Source organism: Panthera tigris, chromosome E1 (genome assembly GCF_018350195.1).
Source record: "Panthera tigris isolate Pti1 chromosome E1, P.tigris_Pti1_mat1.1, whole genome shotgun sequence".
Lineage (NCBI taxonomy): Eukaryota > Metazoa > Chordata > Mammalia > Carnivora > Felidae > Panthera > Panthera tigris.
The window spans coordinates 10,612,822-10,630,088 of record NC_056673.1 but is presented as its reverse complement, the minus strand read 5'-3'; the positions used below and the strand labels follow the sequence as shown (position 1 = coordinate 10,630,088).

Sequence of the window (17,267 nt, the reverse complement as noted above, 5' to 3'; positions counted from 1 at the left end):
ACCCACTTGGCATTTGCCCCTCCACCTCCTCATCACTGGGTTCCCGTGGCCCCTGGCTTCTGGCTGGTTTCGGCCAGTGGGAGGCACCAACAGGAGGTGGAAGAAGAGGGAGGTTGGGGTGTTTGTCCCTGGCTCCCACCCTGCCTAGGACTGTGGTTTCAGCAATGGCTGTGCCCGCCTCCCCACCTCCAATTATAGCTCTTGCCGTAACCCCCTTCACTGGCCCTGATAACTCCATATCTTCCCCTTACCCCTGCCGCCTGGGATGCTAAGGCCCCCACCACTGCTAGTCCCAGGGTGGCTTCCTTAATGCCCACGCCCAAGTAAGTAGTCCATTAAATTCCCTTACAAACAAAAGCTGAGGCTGCCTTTGTTTCTTGCCAGGACCCTGACGGACACCAGGGCTTTCTTAGGTTTTGTTCTAAAAGCCCAGCTCCCGTGGACTGTCTTAGACAACAGCCAAAGACAAGACCCCCACACTGTCTGTGGGTGCCGGGCATCGTGTCTCCATAGGACTTTCCTAACTGCTCCTCGGCTCATCACCCGGCCTTCAGCCCGAACCGGGAGAGGGCTGAGGAGGGGAGTTTTTGAAGGGAACTCCTAGGAGCAGAGGGCACTCAAGGAGGGGAGAGGGTGTGTCCCCCAACTCGGGCCATGCGAGGGGGCTCCAAGAAGGGTGAGGCTGCCTGTAGGAGAGACCCTGGCTGAGCGGCTGCAAAGGGCCGCTACTGCAGCAGGGGGAGGGGCTGTTGGGAAGAGGGCTGGGGCCCTCAGGGTCACTGGCAGGACAAGGATGTAGTGTCCCTCGAGCACCTCTAGGACACATCAGGCATCCTTTAATCCCTACATAGGCAGCTGTGGACAGACATGACTTTCAGCCCTCCTGGAGCTAGAGGGGGAAGAAATGACAATGTGAAATGATGAGCATAGTGAAAAAGAAAGCAGAGGAGGGGTGGGAAGGAAGGCCATGGTGAGAAGGGGTGACGGCTGACTCGGGGTCCCAGGTCCGCCGTCGCTTTTGTGGTGGGGGACGCTTCCCTCCCTGTATTTTCCCTCTTTGTCAAGGGGGCAATGAGGAAGCACTTGGTGCCTCTCCCCACTTTTCTTGGTAGTTTGGGGCAAGTTCAGTTGATGGAGCTCAGAGGGTGGCCAAGAGTAAAGCAGGTTGGAGATGCGGAGGGAATCGAATGCCAGGCCAAGTCACTCGAAGCGGACCCCGAGGCCTTTGGAACTGGGGTGTGTTGAGGCATGATCTTGCGTCTCCTGTTTGCCCCCTGGGATTTATGTAACCTGGGAGCTTGATTTTATTTTGGTGGGAGAGAGGTGTGCATGCTGCTTACCAGGGAAAACATACAGGTGATAGGTTGGTCTTCCTTTCTTAAAATAAAGGAGGGGCGCCTGGGTGGCTCAGTCGGTTAAGTGTCCGACTTCGACTCAGGTCGTGATCTCATGGTTCGTGAGTTCAAGCCCCACGTCAGGCTCTGTGCTGACAGCTCAGAGTCTGGAGCCTGCTTCAGATTCTGTGTCTCCTCCTCTCTCTGCCCCTCCCCTGCTCTGCTCGCTCTCTCTGCCTCTCAGTAATAAATAAACGTTAAAATTTTTTAAAAAAATAAAATAAATAAAATAAAATAAAATAAAATAAAATAAAATAAAATAAAATAAAATAAAGGAATGCATAGGCATAGTTGGGAAAAAGGTGTGCTGAAAGGCCCTTCCTTGAAAAACAGCATTCCCACCCTGGTGTTTGAGTCCTTCTGGTGGGTCTTTTCCGTTTCATTGTGTGGCCACTTGGGGGCCCTTCCACACTGGAGGCTGTGTCCTCATTCTGAGAATGTTCGGCTCTGTTGCCTGTTCTCCATTTTCTCTGTTCTCTCTCTTTTTAGCTTTAAAAATGTTATTCTTAAGTAATCTCTGCACCCAGTGTAGGGCTCAAACTCATGACCCCAGGATCAAGAGTCTCACGCTTCACCGACTGAGTCAGCCAGGCACCCCTCTGTTCTCTTTCTTATAATTTTACTAGTTAGATGCTGGACCTCCCAAATCAATCCTGTATTTGTTCTTATCTTTTGTCTGACATTTTTCATCTCTGTGTTTTTAATTCTAATTTCTGGAGCACACCCTTAATGTCCAACATTCCTATTGACTACAATATTAGCTTTTCATGTTATTTTTATTTTCCAGGTCCCTCTTGTTTTAAGGCTTTATTTGGGGTATAATTTACATATCATAAAATCTACCCGCTCCTTTAAAAAATATAGTCTTTATTTTATTTTAGTTATTTTTTTTAAGAGAGGGGGGTGCGAGTGAGCAAGGTAGCAGAGAGAGAGAGAGAGAGAGAGAGAATCCTGTGAGGGGCAGACAGAGAGAGAGGGAGAGAGAGAGTGGGGCTCACCCAAAGCAGGGCTTGTGTTTTACCCATAGTGGGGCTCGTGCTTACCCAATGTTGGACTTGAACTTGTGTGAGATCATGACCTGAGCCAAAGTCAGATGCTTAATGACTGAGCCACCGAGGTGCCCCAGTAGTCTTTATTTTTTAGAAGACTTTTACGTTCACGGCAAAACTGAGAGGAAGGTACCGAGGTTTCCTATGTAGCCCCTGCCCCCACACATGCACGATCAACGTCCCCTAGCAGAGTGGGACATTTGTTACAGTGGGTGAACCTTCACTGACACATCATCGTCACCGCAAGTCCATAGTTCATACAGGGCTCCCTCTCGGTGTCGTACATTCTATGGGTTTGGATGGATGTATAACCACATCCCACCACTAAGCATCATATAGAATAGTTTACTGCCCTAAGGACCCTCCGTGATCCACAGATTCGTCCCCGTTCCCCTCCGGCAACCGCGGATATTTCTACCGTCTCCATAGCTTTGACTTTTTCATAGTATCACGTAATTGGGATCATACAGTACGTAGCCTTCTCAGAGGAACCTCTCTGACTTAGTGATGCACATTTAAGGTTCTTCGCTGCCTCTCGTGGCTTGGTAGCTCGTTTCTTTGTAGTGCTGAATAATATTCCGTTGTCTGATGGACCACAATGTACCCACTCACCTACAGAAGGACACCTCGGCTGCTTCCAGGTGTCGGCAGTGGTGAACGAAGCTGCTATGTTTGGGTGAATAGCAAGGAGTGTGGTCGCTGGGTCATATGATAAAGAGTACGTACGTTTAGCAACGTAAGAAACGGCCGAACTGTCTTCCCCAGTGGCTGCACCCCTTTGCACTCCCACCAGCAATGATTGAGAGTTCCTGTCGTGCCACATCCTTGCCAGCATTTGGTGTTGTCGGTATTTTGGCTTTTGTGGTTTTGTTGTCTTAATTTGCAATTCCCTAACAACATGTGATGTGGGGCCCCTTTCCACATGCTTACTTGCCATGTGCATGTCTTTTAAAAAACTTTTATTGTATTTTATTTTTCGAGAGCGACAGGGTGCAAGTGACTGAGGGAGGAGAGAGAGGGAGAGAACCTCACAAGGGACAGAGAAACACGCTCACCCAAAGCGGGGCCCAAACTCACCAGTTACGGAACTTGAACTCATGAACTGTGAGGTCATGGCCTGAGCCGGTCAGATGCTCAACCAGCTGAGTCACCCAGCCACCCCATCTGCATGTGTTCTTTGGTGAGGCATCTCTTCAGATCTTTTGCCCATTTTTAAATCAGGTTGTTTTCGTGCTGTTGAGTCAATTGCTCCTTTTTAACGCATGCAGTGTTTTTGGTTTTGCTTTGTTTTGTTGTGTTTTATGAATGTGCATCTTCTCTTCTTTGGAGATATCAATCACAACTGTGAGGTTTTCTTCCGTTTCCTGAGTTATCTCTACTTCCTCCATTCTTTAAATGTTTACTTATTTTGAAGGAGAGTGTGCGTGTGAGCTGGAGAGAGGGGCAGAGAGAGAGGGAGAGAGAATCTTAAGTAGGCTCCGTGCTCAGTGCAGAGTCTGATGTGGGGCTCGATCCCATGGCCGCGAGATCATGACCCACGCCAAAATCAAGAGTCAGACGTTCCACCGACTGAGTCAGCCAGGTGCCCCTCCTCCATTTTGCTTATTTGACTTGGTGGCCGTCTCGTGTGTTTGAGGCTTTCTTCAAACACCTGCTGCTGATTTGTTCAAATTTGGGAGAAGGCTCTGGAACCTGTTAGGAAGCTCTGTGGACCCCGGTGGGGCTGGGCCTCGCTGTGGGTGACGGGTCAGAAGGTGTATCCTCCATAGAACAGGAAACCTCACTATAGTAGCACAACCAGTTGGGGGTATTTTGTTTCTGTTTTTCCACAAGAAAGAAACAAACTACAGAAATGGACAGAGCAGGGCTACTTGAGAAGCTGTAACTTTTTGCATTTCCTTCCTGTATTTTCGGTGGATTTTGGAAGGAAGAGGAAACGAATGTGAGAGATAAATCCACCAGATTTAAACCACCCCCCCCCCCGGACTATTTGCGTATTTCGTTTGATTTTAAAGCATTTCTTGCTGTTGGCACAACGTTCTGCCTCCTATCAATGAAGAAGCTGATGCTCAAAGAGGTGGTGGCACCGGGGCTCGAACCCGAAGCCCGTTCTTTTCCCATGTTTCTGGGAGCCCCAAGAGACTTGTGATCCCATGGGACAGGAGGACATTAGGTACGTGGGACACGTGTGGGAGCAGGCCAGGCCATATTCAGTGAGGCCGTGGTTAGAGGGAGATCCAAGTATGGAGGAAGACGGAGACTCCCAGCCCATGGAGGGTGAGGAAGGCTTCTTAGGGCCCCAGGCGGCTGGCATGACACAGGCCCTTGCTGGTACACACAGCACTCTCCGTGGTGCCTGCCCCACAGTGCCTGGTCAGCCAGGTCCTGGCTTCTGTCGCTTTGTTTCCCGTACCTGCCTGCCCGTCAGCTCCCTGAGGACGGGAGCTGGCCCTGAGCCTGTCCCCTGGCACCTGGCAAACACCGGAGAGCCACCTTGAGGTGCTGATGGGCAGGGTGGGGGCAGCTTTCCCTCCAGATGCTAACACCTGCTAAAGGAAAGAAGTCTGGGTTCTGGGGTCCCAAGAAGGAAGGAGCAGAGCCATGGAGGGGTTTCCGGGAGGGGATGGGGAGTCCAAGGGCCTGGAGGAGGGAAGGGTGAGAAAGGGAGAGCTGGTGTTGGGGGTCAGCTCATAACACAGGAGGGCTGTAAGCCTGGAGCAAAAGTGACGTCGCTTTGTAAACTGTGAAGTGCCCTCCGTATTCAAGAGCCTTCTTCCTGAAGATCGTTTGGTAAAAACAATAGAATCGGGCACCTGGGTGGCTCAGTTGGTCAAGTGTCTGACTTCGGCTCAGGTCATGCTCTCATGGTTCTTGAGTTCAAGCCCCGCGTTGGGCTCTGTGCTGACAGCTCGGAGCCTGGAGCCTGCTTCGGATCCTGTGTCTCCCTCTCTCTCTGCCCTTTCCCTGATCACGTCATATCTCTCTCTCTCAAAAATAAATAAACATTAAAAAAACTTATAAATGAATTGGGAAATGGTTCTTCCTCCTTCCATTTTCCTGGGAGATATTGTATAAAATTCATGTTACTTATTCTTTAAAAGTTTGGTAGAATTCTCCAGTGAAACCCCTTGCTCCTGGAGATCTTTTCCTTCCTGAAAACATACTGTGTCACTTTCTTCTGCCTCCATGGCTTTTGAAGAGAAATTTGCTGTCATTTGAATTGTTTTCTCCTGTAGATATGTGTTGTTTTTCTCTGGCTGCTTTAAATATTTTTTTCTTCTCTTCAGTTTTCAGAAGTTTAATTATGAACTGTCTTGCCTAGAATTTGGGGGAGGGTGTCCTGTTTGGGATTTGCTCATCTTCTTTAATCTGTAGGTTTATGCCTCTTGTCAAATTTGGGAGGTTTTCAGCCATTATTTCTTTGAGTACCTTTTCTGCCCCTCCCTCCTCCTCTCCTAGGACTCCTATGACATAAATGTTAGATCTTTTGTTACAGTTACATGGGTCCCTGACTCTTAAATTTTTTTTTTCCCATCTTTTTTTTCTGTGAGTTGTCACTGGTCTGCCTTTGTCCCATCCATTCTGCTGCTGAGCCCACCCACTGAGCTTTATATTTCTGTTATTGTATTTTTCAGGTCTGAGATTTCCATCTGATTCTTCTTTACAGCTTTTATCTTTTTTGGTGAGGCTTTCTCACCAAAGTGAGAAAAGTGAGGTTTTCATTTGTTTCAAGTGTGTTTGTAATTGCTTGTTGAAGCATTTTATCATGGCTGCTTTAAAATCATTTCAGGTAGTGGGGTGCCTGGGTGGCTCAGTTGGTTAGGCGTCCGACTTTCGGCTCAGATCGTGATTTCAAGGTTTGTGAGTTCAAGCACTGAGTCGGGCTCTGTGCTCACAGCTCAGAGCCTGGAGCCTGCTTCTGATTCTGGGTCTCTGTCTCTCTCTGCCCCTCCCCAGCTCATGCTCTCTCTGTCTCTCAAAAATAAGCATTAAAACTTTTTTAGGGGTGCCTGGGTGGCTCAGTCAGTTAAGCGTCCGACCTCAGCTCAGGTCATGATCTCGCGTTTCGTGAGTTTGAGCCCCGCGTCGGGCTCTGTGCTGACAGCTCAGAGCCTGGAGCCTGCTTCGGATTCTGTGTCTCCCTCTCTCTGCTCCTCCCTGACTCACACTCTGTCTCTCTCTCTCACAAATAAACATTAAAAAAAATTTTTTTTTTAATCTTTTCAGGTAGTTCTAACATCTCTGTCAGCCTCTATTGATTGGTCTTTTCATTCATGGTGAGATCTTCCTGATTCTTGGTATTGAGACAGAGAAACTGGAGGGACCCCATGCAGAAAAGCTAATTTTTTTCTTTCCCCTTTTTCCTGCCCCTATTCTCGCTATGACCTGCACCCCCACCTTACATATGCCTTGTAGAGCAGATAATGTATGTTCCCCTTGTGAGGGTCAGGGAGTTCATGATTTCTCCGGAGTCTCTCAGCACAATAGATAACATCGAAGGAGTGACCAAGTGACCTTTGTTCCTGGATTGCTGAGAGGACACGTGCACCTCCGTCTTCAGTAAAAAGACTCCCTCTTCTTTCTGAGTCTCCCAGACACCCTGTCTGTCTCTGCACTCCCTCTACAACTTTCACAGGCTGTGTTCTCATTTCCTCTTGGCCCACGGTTGATTTCTGTGCCGTGCGAAGCCAATGACCCTCTTGGCCGGTCCGGTGGGACCCCCTCTGGGTCTGCAGACCACGCGTCAGTGTGATCAGTGATTTTCAAACGAAACCTGGAAAATGTCTAGTTATGTTGTGAGACACTGCGTCCTATTTAAAGCTATCTGAGCTGGCTTTCTCTGGCTCCCCTCTGGCAGGGAGAAAGGGGCACTGCCTCAGTATGCCCGGTGAGGGAGAAGTCCAGGTTTCTCGTTCTGCCTCGTTGACAATGCCAGCAGGGGCTCCCTGAGACTGCTGGGCGGATCAGAGTTTTGGCTCCCCATGTGGCCTCTGTTAACACTTCATGGTCAGGGAGAGCACTTGTTTCCGGCTGGGAGGAAAGTCAAACCTCTCCACTTGGCCTTCTCTTGACAACAGCCAGGATGTCTGGTCTTTCCACCCAGTCTCCACTGGTATGAGTGGGGGTGGGGCTGCATCTTTTCTGTGTTTCTGGCTGAAGTATTATTATCTAAAAGTTTCCTGACTTCAAAATAAAATAAAATAATAAAATAAAATTGTAAAAAAGGAAAGGAAGAAAGGAAAAAAGGAAAGGAAAGGAAAGAAAAGAAAAAAACGAAAGGAAAGGAAAAAGAAAAGGAAAAAGGAAAGGAAAGAAAAAAGAAAAAAGAAAGCTTCCTGACTTGCCAGGCTGTCCCTTTCCTGGGGTTTTGGCTAGAGAAACAGGCTTTTGTTGTTGTCGTTGTTCTTGTTTTTGTCTGTGCCCACTGGCATTTCCAGAATGCTTGCTCTGCCAGCCCCCAGTCTGTGACAGTGAGACAAAAGGAAAACCCAGGGCATGCACCTCTGTGTCATTCCTTGGGTTCTGAGGTTCCCAACCCATTTGCTTTCTTTTCTCTTTCCGTGTCTCTTTCTTATATTGTCAAAAAGGAACCAGGGGCACCTGGGTGGCTCAGTCATTTGAGCAACCGACTCTGGATTTCAGCTCAGGTCATTGTGAGAAATAAGGCCACTGACCCAATCAGAGGAGGGACGCAGACACTCGAGCGCAGTGAAGCAAGGCTTTAATCGGGTTCTTGCAAGTGCAGGTGTCTCATGGACAGGCACACTTGGGGCAGTTACCGCAGGCAATTTATCTCCTAGCATGCAAGGCCCTCCCCTGACTCCTCATTGGCTGAGCACTACAGAGGTGAGTCCCTCCCCTGGTTCCTCATTGGCTGAGCACTACAGCGCTTACAGCCTTCAGTTCTTTGGTGCATGCTCGTTGCAAAGCCCGCAAAAATAAGCCTGTGAAATGGAGAGGGGAAGAAGAACCAGGAAGTGAAGTGTCTAAGGGTTTGGGACTCCAAGTGCGGGGGAGGGGGATGCGGTTGTACATATTTCCAACAGGTCGTAAACTTATTGTTAACTAGACAGCGCAGCTTTTATTTGGTATTTCAGAAGATGAATCCTCTCACTTCTCGCAGTCATGGGACTGAGCCTCACATCAGGCTCTGCGCTGAGTGTGGAGCCTGCTGGAGATTGTCTCTCTCTCCCTCTGCCCCTCTCCCCCACTTTCATGCTGAGTCTCTCTTTCTAAAAAAACAAACAAAAAAAGCACCACAGAGCCAGAATGGAGTCACTATATTAAGCTCCATCAAGACTTAACACCGAACGTAATTGCAGTTTCAGCCTCTCCCATGAGTAGAATTTTAAACCAATCAATCTGGAATTTTTCTGGTCAGCACCAGTGAGGTAATCTGCATGATACCATCCCCCTGCCTTCCCCTAAGGGAAGGTGACCTTGCCTGAAACAGTCTTTTCTTTTGCTAAATAACATCCTGTCCCACCCATTACTGGCCCATAAAAGCCTTCCATTTTGTGCAACTCCTTGGAGTCCCCTTCTGTTTCTTAGGGGGGGATGGTGAATAGAGCCAATTAGATATTTAAGACTACTTGGTTGAATTTTTGCTCTTTAACCGTCTCTAATGTCCACAGTGTCTCATATCTTGCACAGGAAGAGGAAGAAGCGTATCTTCTCCATCTTCTGCAAAGCGCAAGTCCCTTAAACCGAATTATAACGAGGTGTAACGTCCATGCAGTGCGGCAGACCCGTCTTCACAGACAGGTACACCCGCTCACCACCACCCAGTTGAAGCATACCCGACAGCCCGGCAGGCTCCCTTCCCTGGTCCTGGGAAGGACTCATGTTGATTCACAGTCTTTAAAAAACCCCGGCTGGCTGGGTGGAGGGTGGGTTGGTGAAGGGCAGGGGAAGGAGTGGACTTCTCAGGCCGGTCATCCGTTCCCAGGGGCCACCGTGGGTGGGGCGGGAGTGGCCTGTGGCCTCGGCCCTGCGTCTGGCTCCCAAGGCTGCTCAGGCCTCTCAGCTGACCGGGTCCCTCTGCTCTGGCACTGGGACATCGTTAGGATGCTGCACACTGGGTCATCTGATCAGGGTGGGGGGTTCCTGCCCTTTTGCCGCCAGACTCACTGTCAGAAGGCGGGGATGGATGGAGCTGGGGACACGTGGGCACAGTGGGGTGAGCCACCAGGCTTGCCTCCAAGGCTCTTTAAGAGCTAGCATTTATCGGGCGCCAACTGCACGTTAGGCTGTCTGCAATAACCCTGCACAGGAGCAATTATTACCTTCAGTTTTACTGCCGGGAAACTGAGCTCGAGTGAGAGGAGTTACTTGGCCTGGGGAGCTGGGTGGAACCAGTATTTGAACTGAGGCCTGTTTGATGCCAAAGCCTGGGTGCTATCCAGTGCCCCCCACAACCTTGCCGGTCTGGTCCCGCTGAAGGAAGGTGTAGGCCAGCTGGCCGGGGAGGTCTATACGCAGAGGTCTGGACCGCAGCCAGCCCCTGGCTCTGTTCAGTCTGACTGCTTATGTCCAGCTGCGAGGCACGGGGGAACCTGGGTCCAACTGGGCAGAATCTGTGATGGGAAGTTTGCTCCTCAGGGGCCAGCTGGCTGCGACTCCCAGCTTCTTGGCTGGCCGCCTGGATGCTCCAGACCTGGGTAGGCGGCATGGGAGTCGGAAAGGGGGTGGAGCAGGGGAGCGAAGGGGTCTGGAGCCAAGTCTCCAATCTGATCCGGGGGGGAGATGATGCACGAGGGTGGGTTGGCTGCCCGCAGCCAAGGCCCCCTGCCAGCCAGTGTGAACCTCCAGAAGGGTGCTTGTGGCATCTTCTGATGTCACCACTATCACCTCCTTCTTCCTCTCCTGCTGTCCCCCAAGTCAGTTAATGCTCCCCAACCTGTACATCCTGCTTGACCCTGCCTTTGCCACAGACCTTCCTATCTCTTGATAGTTGAATCTTGGCTTCTCCACTTTTTCATTACACTCAGCAAATGTCTGTTAGGCCACCTTAGGCCTGACTGTTTCAGCTGCTGAAGCATCAGTGAAGAAACTGATGTGAGTGTTGAGGAAGTCACTTAACCCCTCCAAGCCTCAGTTTCCTCTTCTGTAAAATGGGGGAAGGGTCCATTCTCACGTCAGGGGTCGTGAGGGTTAACAAGAGGTGGCTCCCGTCTCCAGGTGCCTCTTGCCCCTCCTCCCGACCCCCCAGACTGGCCCCCAGCTTCTCTCCCCTTCTGATCTTCCACACCAGCTGCCAGGGCGAGGGCCCAGATGCTCTGCTGAAAACTCTGCCCTTTTGGTTCCAGGTTTTATTTTTAGGGGACAGAGTCTAGTTTTCTTAGCCTGATAGCCAGGACCTTTCTGGCTCCTGCCAGCCCCTCCAAGCTTCTTTCCTCACTCTGTCCACATTCACATGCTAGTTGTGAGAAATAAGGCCACCGACCCAATCAGAGGAGGGACACCGACACTCGGAGCGCAGTGAAGCAAGGCTTTACTCAGCGTTCTTGCAAGAGCAGGTGTCTCATGGACAGGCACACTTGGGGCAGTTACTGCAGGCAATTTATCTCCTAGCGTGCAAGGCCCTCCCCTGACTCCTCATTGGCTGAGCACTACAGAGGTGAGTCCCTCCCCTGGTTCCTCATTGGCTGAGCACTACAGAGCTTACAGCCTTACCCGGAAGTCACCTATGCCCATGTAAGACAAAAAGTAGTCTGATTGCAACAAATGTTCATTCCTGGGGTGACGCAGAGACTTCAGTTCTTTGGTGCGTGCTCATTGCAAAGCCTGCGAAATGGAGAGGGAAGTAGAACCAGGAAGTGAAGTGTCTAAGGGTTTGGGACCCCGTTGTTGGTTGGGGGGGTTGTACATATTTCCAATAGGTTGTAAACTTAATGTTAACTAGACAGCACAGCTTTTATTTGGCATTTCTGAAAATGAATCATCACCCTTACTTTTCACAGTTATCCACTTGGGGCCTGTTATGAGCTGAATGGTGTTCCCTCAAAATTCACATGTTGAAGTCGTAACCCCCAGTGTCTCCGAATGTGATTCTATTTGGAGACAGAGTCTTTAAATAGGTAATTGAGGTAAAATTAATTGGGGTGAGCCTTTAAAAAATTTTTTTTAAATGTTTATTTATTTCGGAGACAGAGAGAGACAGAGCATGAGTGGGGGAGGGGCAGAGAGAGAGAGAGAGACACAGAATCAGAAGCAGGTTCCAGGCTCTGAGCTGTCAGCACAGAGCCTGACGCGGGGCTCGAACTCACAAACCATGAGATCATAACCTGAGCCGAAGTTGGTCACTCAACCGACTGAACCACCCAGGCGCCCCCGGGGTGAGCCTTTAAATAGGTAATTAAGGTAAAATTCACTGGGGTGAGCCCTAATCCAATAATTTGTGCCCATATAAGAAGAGGAGACTGGGACACAGACACAGGGAAAGCCACGTGAGAACCCAGGGAGAAGGCAGCCATCTATAGGTCAAGCAGAGAGGCCTCAGAAGAAACCAGCCCTGCCCCCAAAATTCCAAACAACAAACAAACAAAAAGGGGCACCTGGGTGGCTCAGTCGGTTAAGCGTCCCAACTCTTGACTTCGGCTGTCGAGCCCCGTATCGGCACAGAGCCCGCTTGGGATCATGACCTGAGGGGAAACCAAGTGTCCAATGCCTAACAGATTGAGCCCCCCAGATGCCCCAACAGCTTGGGTTCTAAACGGAAATGGACTCAGCAATCAACACCAGCTTTGCCTAAGTCTCTGAGTTATGTCTCGTTACTTCATCAACTACTTATTTATAGCTGGGTATTTAGGATGCTTTAAAGCTTCCCCTTTAAAAGGACAAAAACAACAACAACAACAACAACCCTGTTTTTGGCCACAAGACAGATAGATGACCTCAAAACTCTGGAGCAAACTGGGAAAGCCCAGTAGACCGCAAGAAGCGTCTTTTAACCTGTGTGGCTGCAGTTGGCAAAGATCAAAGCGTGTGATGAAGCGCTGTGTCGGTAAGGACGTCCTTAGATCACATCATCCGGGTGGGAAGCGCGTCAGAGCAGGAACGTTCGCTACAGCACCGCGTGTGACAGCAAAACGTTAGTGATGCCCTTGATGTCTGTCACTAGAGGACTTGTGGGAGACTAGTTAAATATACTCAAAGGTGCCTAAAGAGAGGTAGCTGTCCAGAACCACAAGTGGTCTGCTCCGGTCCATTCAGGCGAAGTAATGGTTCAGGGACACGGATCTGATCACATGCCACCTGCTTAATATCATTTATGGTTCCCACTGTCACGCAGCGAGAGACTCTACCTGGCTCCCTACAACCTGTGCCCTGTGGACTGCGCTCTGGGTCCCCCCACCCTGCCTCTGCTCTGACTAGCCCCCTTGCGGTGCCATACCTGCACTGGCCTTTTTTGCACGTGGCCTGGAATCCCCCCCCCCCCCCCGGTATCTTTCGCGGGGTTAACTCCCACTCATCCTACAGCGCTGAGCCTCAGCGGCCCCCAAGTCTGGGACAGGGGCTTCCCCTGGGGGCCCACAGGTCCCTGGGCTTGTGTACCAGCACTGACCACGCTGAGGGTCAAGCTGCCTGCCTCCTTGTTTGAGCCTAGTCTTCGAGCGCCGCGGGGCAGGGACCCTGTTTGTTACCTGTAGCTCCAGCATCGGGCTCCATGCTTGCTTGGTACAGAGGAGGCATCTTCTGACCGAGAAGCAAAGGGCAGGAGAGAGAAGGCTGGGGAAAGTTCCCTGCAGGAAGTGGGAGCCAACCTGGACCCGGGTGAGAATGGTGAGGGTGTCCCAGGCAGGGGAGTGGCAGGGGTAAAAACGTGGAGGTGAGATGTTGAGAGACCCTCTGGACGTGGTAAAGCCCACGGGACTGGGTGAGCATTCGAAGGGGCGACACAGGCCTGGGAGTCAGGGAGCCTGGTTCCCCCTGCCAGGCCTGGCACGGGAAGTCTCTTCAGCTTTCTGAACGTCAGTTTCCCCATCCAAAAAATGGGGCTAATAATAACCGTGTTGTGGGAATCCACTGAGGCGGTTCGTGTGGCAACATACGAATCCTATACTGCTAAGTAAATGTTGGATATTTTTTTTATTATGAAGATTATTTCAGGAAGCCTGGGATCAAACTGACGATGGGGGCTTCGAAAAGGAGGCGGGGGGAGCTCAGACTTTCCTCCAGCTTCTGACGGGAAGTCTCATACGCTGGCACACAGCAGGGAGGTGCAGCCAGGTTTACGGGTCGGGGTCATGAGCAGCCACACTTGGGCCTGGCCCCTCTAGCATCTGAACTGTCTCCTGCCCATCCGTAGAGTTCTGGGACTGGCCTTGATATCGCTCTTTGCTAACTGTCCCCCTGGGACCCCAGCTCTGAACACAGATGTTGAAACTAGGCACCACTTATAAGCACGGCCATCTGTGGAGTGGGAACATGTGGCCTCCCGACTGAGCTGGCCGCAGCCTCCCCCGTGTCATCAGGGTTTCAGGCATCTGGGCTGCAGCCTGGAATTGGCCTTTCAATCCAAGGGGGTGTCTCAGGGCAAGCCCGGGGCACCTGTGATGAAAGAGGACTGACGGATACTGCCGGCGGGGGGGGGGGGGGGGGGGCGTCCGCTTAGTGGCTACTTTGTTTTGTCTCCACAAAAGCAGGAATCCCACACATGCTCGGCCTTATCTTGCTCTTTACTCAAAACTCAAAGATGCCGGCCAATATGGCAGGTGCTGCGGGAGCTGGCGCCTTCTTCCAGCTCCGTTGTCTCCGGTCTGGTTCTCGTTCCACTGCTCTCCTTCAGCTGAAGGAGGCCTGACCCCTGGGCCCAGCTGTGTGGGCCGGGGCTCTGAGGCTTGCACAAGGGGGCCCGGCACGGAGGCACCTTGGCAAAGGCCACGGTGAGAGTGAGGGCGACCACCGGGCCCACAGGGCGTGGGGAGCACCTCGGGGGCCAGGGCGAGGGCCAGGGCATGAAGGCAGCTGTGCTGGCATGGGCACCAGGGCAGCTGGGGCTTCTGCAGCACCCGCCGCACCCAGCTCACCACACCTGACAGCCCAGGGGCTGTTGGCTTGACAAGATAGTGGGCTCCTGAGCCCCGCAAGAGAGCACTGCGGGGCGGGACACGAGGGATGATGGCAAAGGGTTGGGGGCTTACGTGCCCCTGTGGGCCTTGGCCCCTGTTCCCCTTGCCTCTCGTCGCTTCGTAAGCTACACAAACTAGGCTCTTTATCTCACACCTCGGGGTCTTTGCGAGTACTGGTGTCCCTGCCAGAAATGTCTTCCCGCTCCCACAGCTTTGCTGGCCAGCTCGTGTTTGTCATTCAGGCTTAGCTTGGGCATTGCCTTGTGGAGGATGCCTTCCAGATGTCCAGATCTGCGTGAGGTGCCTTTGTTTGGTCCTCCTGCCTCACTCCTGCCTCACCCCTGCCTCACCCTCGTCAGATCACCCAGGACTTGTCTAATGATTTTTCTGCCTCCCCACCACTAGACTGGAAGCACCATGAAGGTTCACTAGCCTACGCCTGGGGCCAGCATGATGCCTGGTATATAGTGCTTAATCCATGTTTGCCATGTGGATGGATAAGTGCGAGAATGGATGATTGGATGGACAGACATAAAGTGGAGTGATGGCTGAAAGGATGGATGGATGGCTGGGGAGGAGGGGGGGCAGGTGGTTGCACGAGTGGATGGGTGGGTGGGGGAAGGGGAGTGGGGGAGTGAATGGATGGGGCAGGTGGGTGGGGGTGGCTGGATGGAGGGCAGGTAGGTGCACGAGTGGATGGGCGAGTGGGTAAGTGGATGGAGGAAAGCATACACGTGCGCGTGCTCACAAAGGCGCATGGATGAGTATCCAGGGAATGGATGGACGAAAGAATACAGGACGTGAGTTGTGTATACGTGGGTGAATTAATAAAGGATAATGAAGGAGTGGATGCCTGACTGGGTGGGTGGATAAGTAAGTGGATAATAAACGGGTAGCTAATCAGTGCATGTATAATGGATGGCTGGAGGGACGGACAGTGAATTGGTGGGTGGATGGACGGGTGGGTGAGTGGACCCCTCACTCACCTGCCAGGCCTCGGGGACACGTTGGGGGGAGTCAGTACACAGCACATCCTGCTCAGTGATCAGGGTCTCTGGGCTCTCCCAGGAGCAGCTGCAGCAGAGACCTTCACAGGCTTCCCAGGGCAGGAGCAACCCAGAAGTCTACTAGAGACATGGTGCAGGAGGAAGAAGCTGTGGGAGAAGGCAAGGAGTGACAGACTCTTGCCTGGGCCACAGCCAGAGAGAGCTGTTTGCATCTAGGGAGGGGGACCCCGGACAGGGATGCGGGGCTGGGGAGGGAAGCCGAGGCTCAGGCTGGGGCGGGGCGGATGGAGTTGAATTTCAGGCCCCGGAGACAGACTCGTTCATTATTCCATCCATCTGTCCGTTCGTTCACCCAACAAACATCGTGGGGCTTTGCTGCCGGCCCACAGTGGGTTCGGGTCCGCCAGCTGAGCTTCTCCATCCTGGTGGGAAAGACAGGAGCGAGCCATATCTAGCCCCACCTGCTGGGGATGGTCTCCAGTGGACTTCTGGTGAATCCGTCACCCCTCCCCCCCCTCGCCCCCTCCCCTCTGCACCAAGCTCCCAGGGCTTAAGAATAACTTCCTCTGGGCAAGTGGCTTTCTGCACATACTTGTGACCTCAGAGCTTAGAGGAGTGAAGGAAAGCGCCCAGGGCCCCTGGCTCATACGGGTCAGATGGGAAGTCTGATTCCAGGACTTGGGCCCCTCGGAAACCGTCACAATCAGGAGCCTGACCATGAGCTACCTGATGGCAAGATCACGCCCAGTTGGGAAGGGGGAGGCGGGGAAGCTCCAGGAGGGGATGGCATCTGAGCTGGACCTGCGAGGGTCTCTCAGGAGGGATGAGGGGGAGCCCCGCCGCAGGCAAGGTGCAGAGGTGCAGAGGCAGAGAAGGGTGACAGAGGGCGGAGGCTGGAGAGGAAGTTTCAGGCCCGCAGACGCAGGCCAGGTGGTTTGGATTTTGATCTGATGTTGTAGGGAGCCATGGCCGGTGCTGGAGCAGCATGGGACCCGGCTGTGTTCAGGCAGATTCTGCTGGCCGTGCACCGGGGAGTAGATGCGAGGGGCTAGAGGTGAGAGTCACACGTTTGAAGCAGAAGTCACACGTGAAAGCTTCATGGAAGGGAAGATGCCAGGGAACACACAGCCAGTGTCAGAGAAGTCAGGGGGCCAGGAAAGCTGCCGCTTTTCACCGTTGGCACCAGTGAGATGCCCGGGGCAGGAGGGGATGCGCCGGACCACACGCAATATGCTGGCATCCCGGGGCCCCACACAGAACTGGCTGCTCAGGAAACTGTCCCTCCAGGGACCCAAGGGAGGCTCCGCGTCACTCTCCGGGGGTGCGATATCTCATCTCCCACACCTCCCCTTTGGCACACCCTGTTCAGTGGCCTGGGAAGAACCCTGGCTGGGCCAGTAGGGGCAGTGCCTGCCCACAGTTCCATCTCTGCCACGCGCCCATATGGCTTCTCTCTCTCCATCCCTCCTCCCCCTCCCTGTCCTTATCTTTCCCTTCCGTCACCATGGCGACTCACCACCTCGGCTCGCCTGCATCCCAGCCTCTGCCAGGGATTCTGAGCCCGGCTCTGTCCCTCCCTCCTCCGGAGCCCTGGTTCCCGCAGTCCTGTCTCCTCCCCCTGGGGTGAGTCCAGAGGCAGCCTCCTCTTTCCCGACTGTCACATCTATTTTCCAGCTCTGACGAGTCGCTGCCGGCTCCTCTGGGGAGACCATCCCCCACCCACCGTCCACCTGCCACTGTTCG

At 52.5% G+C, this 17,267-nt stretch overlaps 1 protein-coding gene across 1 annotated transcript in view; it reads left to right on the top strand.

The window, feature by feature from the left end:
- Nucleotides 1–17,254, top strand: part of MAPK7 (mitogen-activated protein kinase 7) — a 29,702-nt gene extending 12,448 nt beyond the window's left edge. The window contains exon 7 of the transcript XR_006210952.1: nucleotides 17,199–17,254. The gene's annotated coding sequence lies outside the window, so the exon portion shown is untranslated. The remainder of the gene's footprint in view (nucleotides 1–17,198) is intronic.
- The last annotated feature ends 13 nt before the right edge of the window (nucleotides 17,255–17,267 follow it).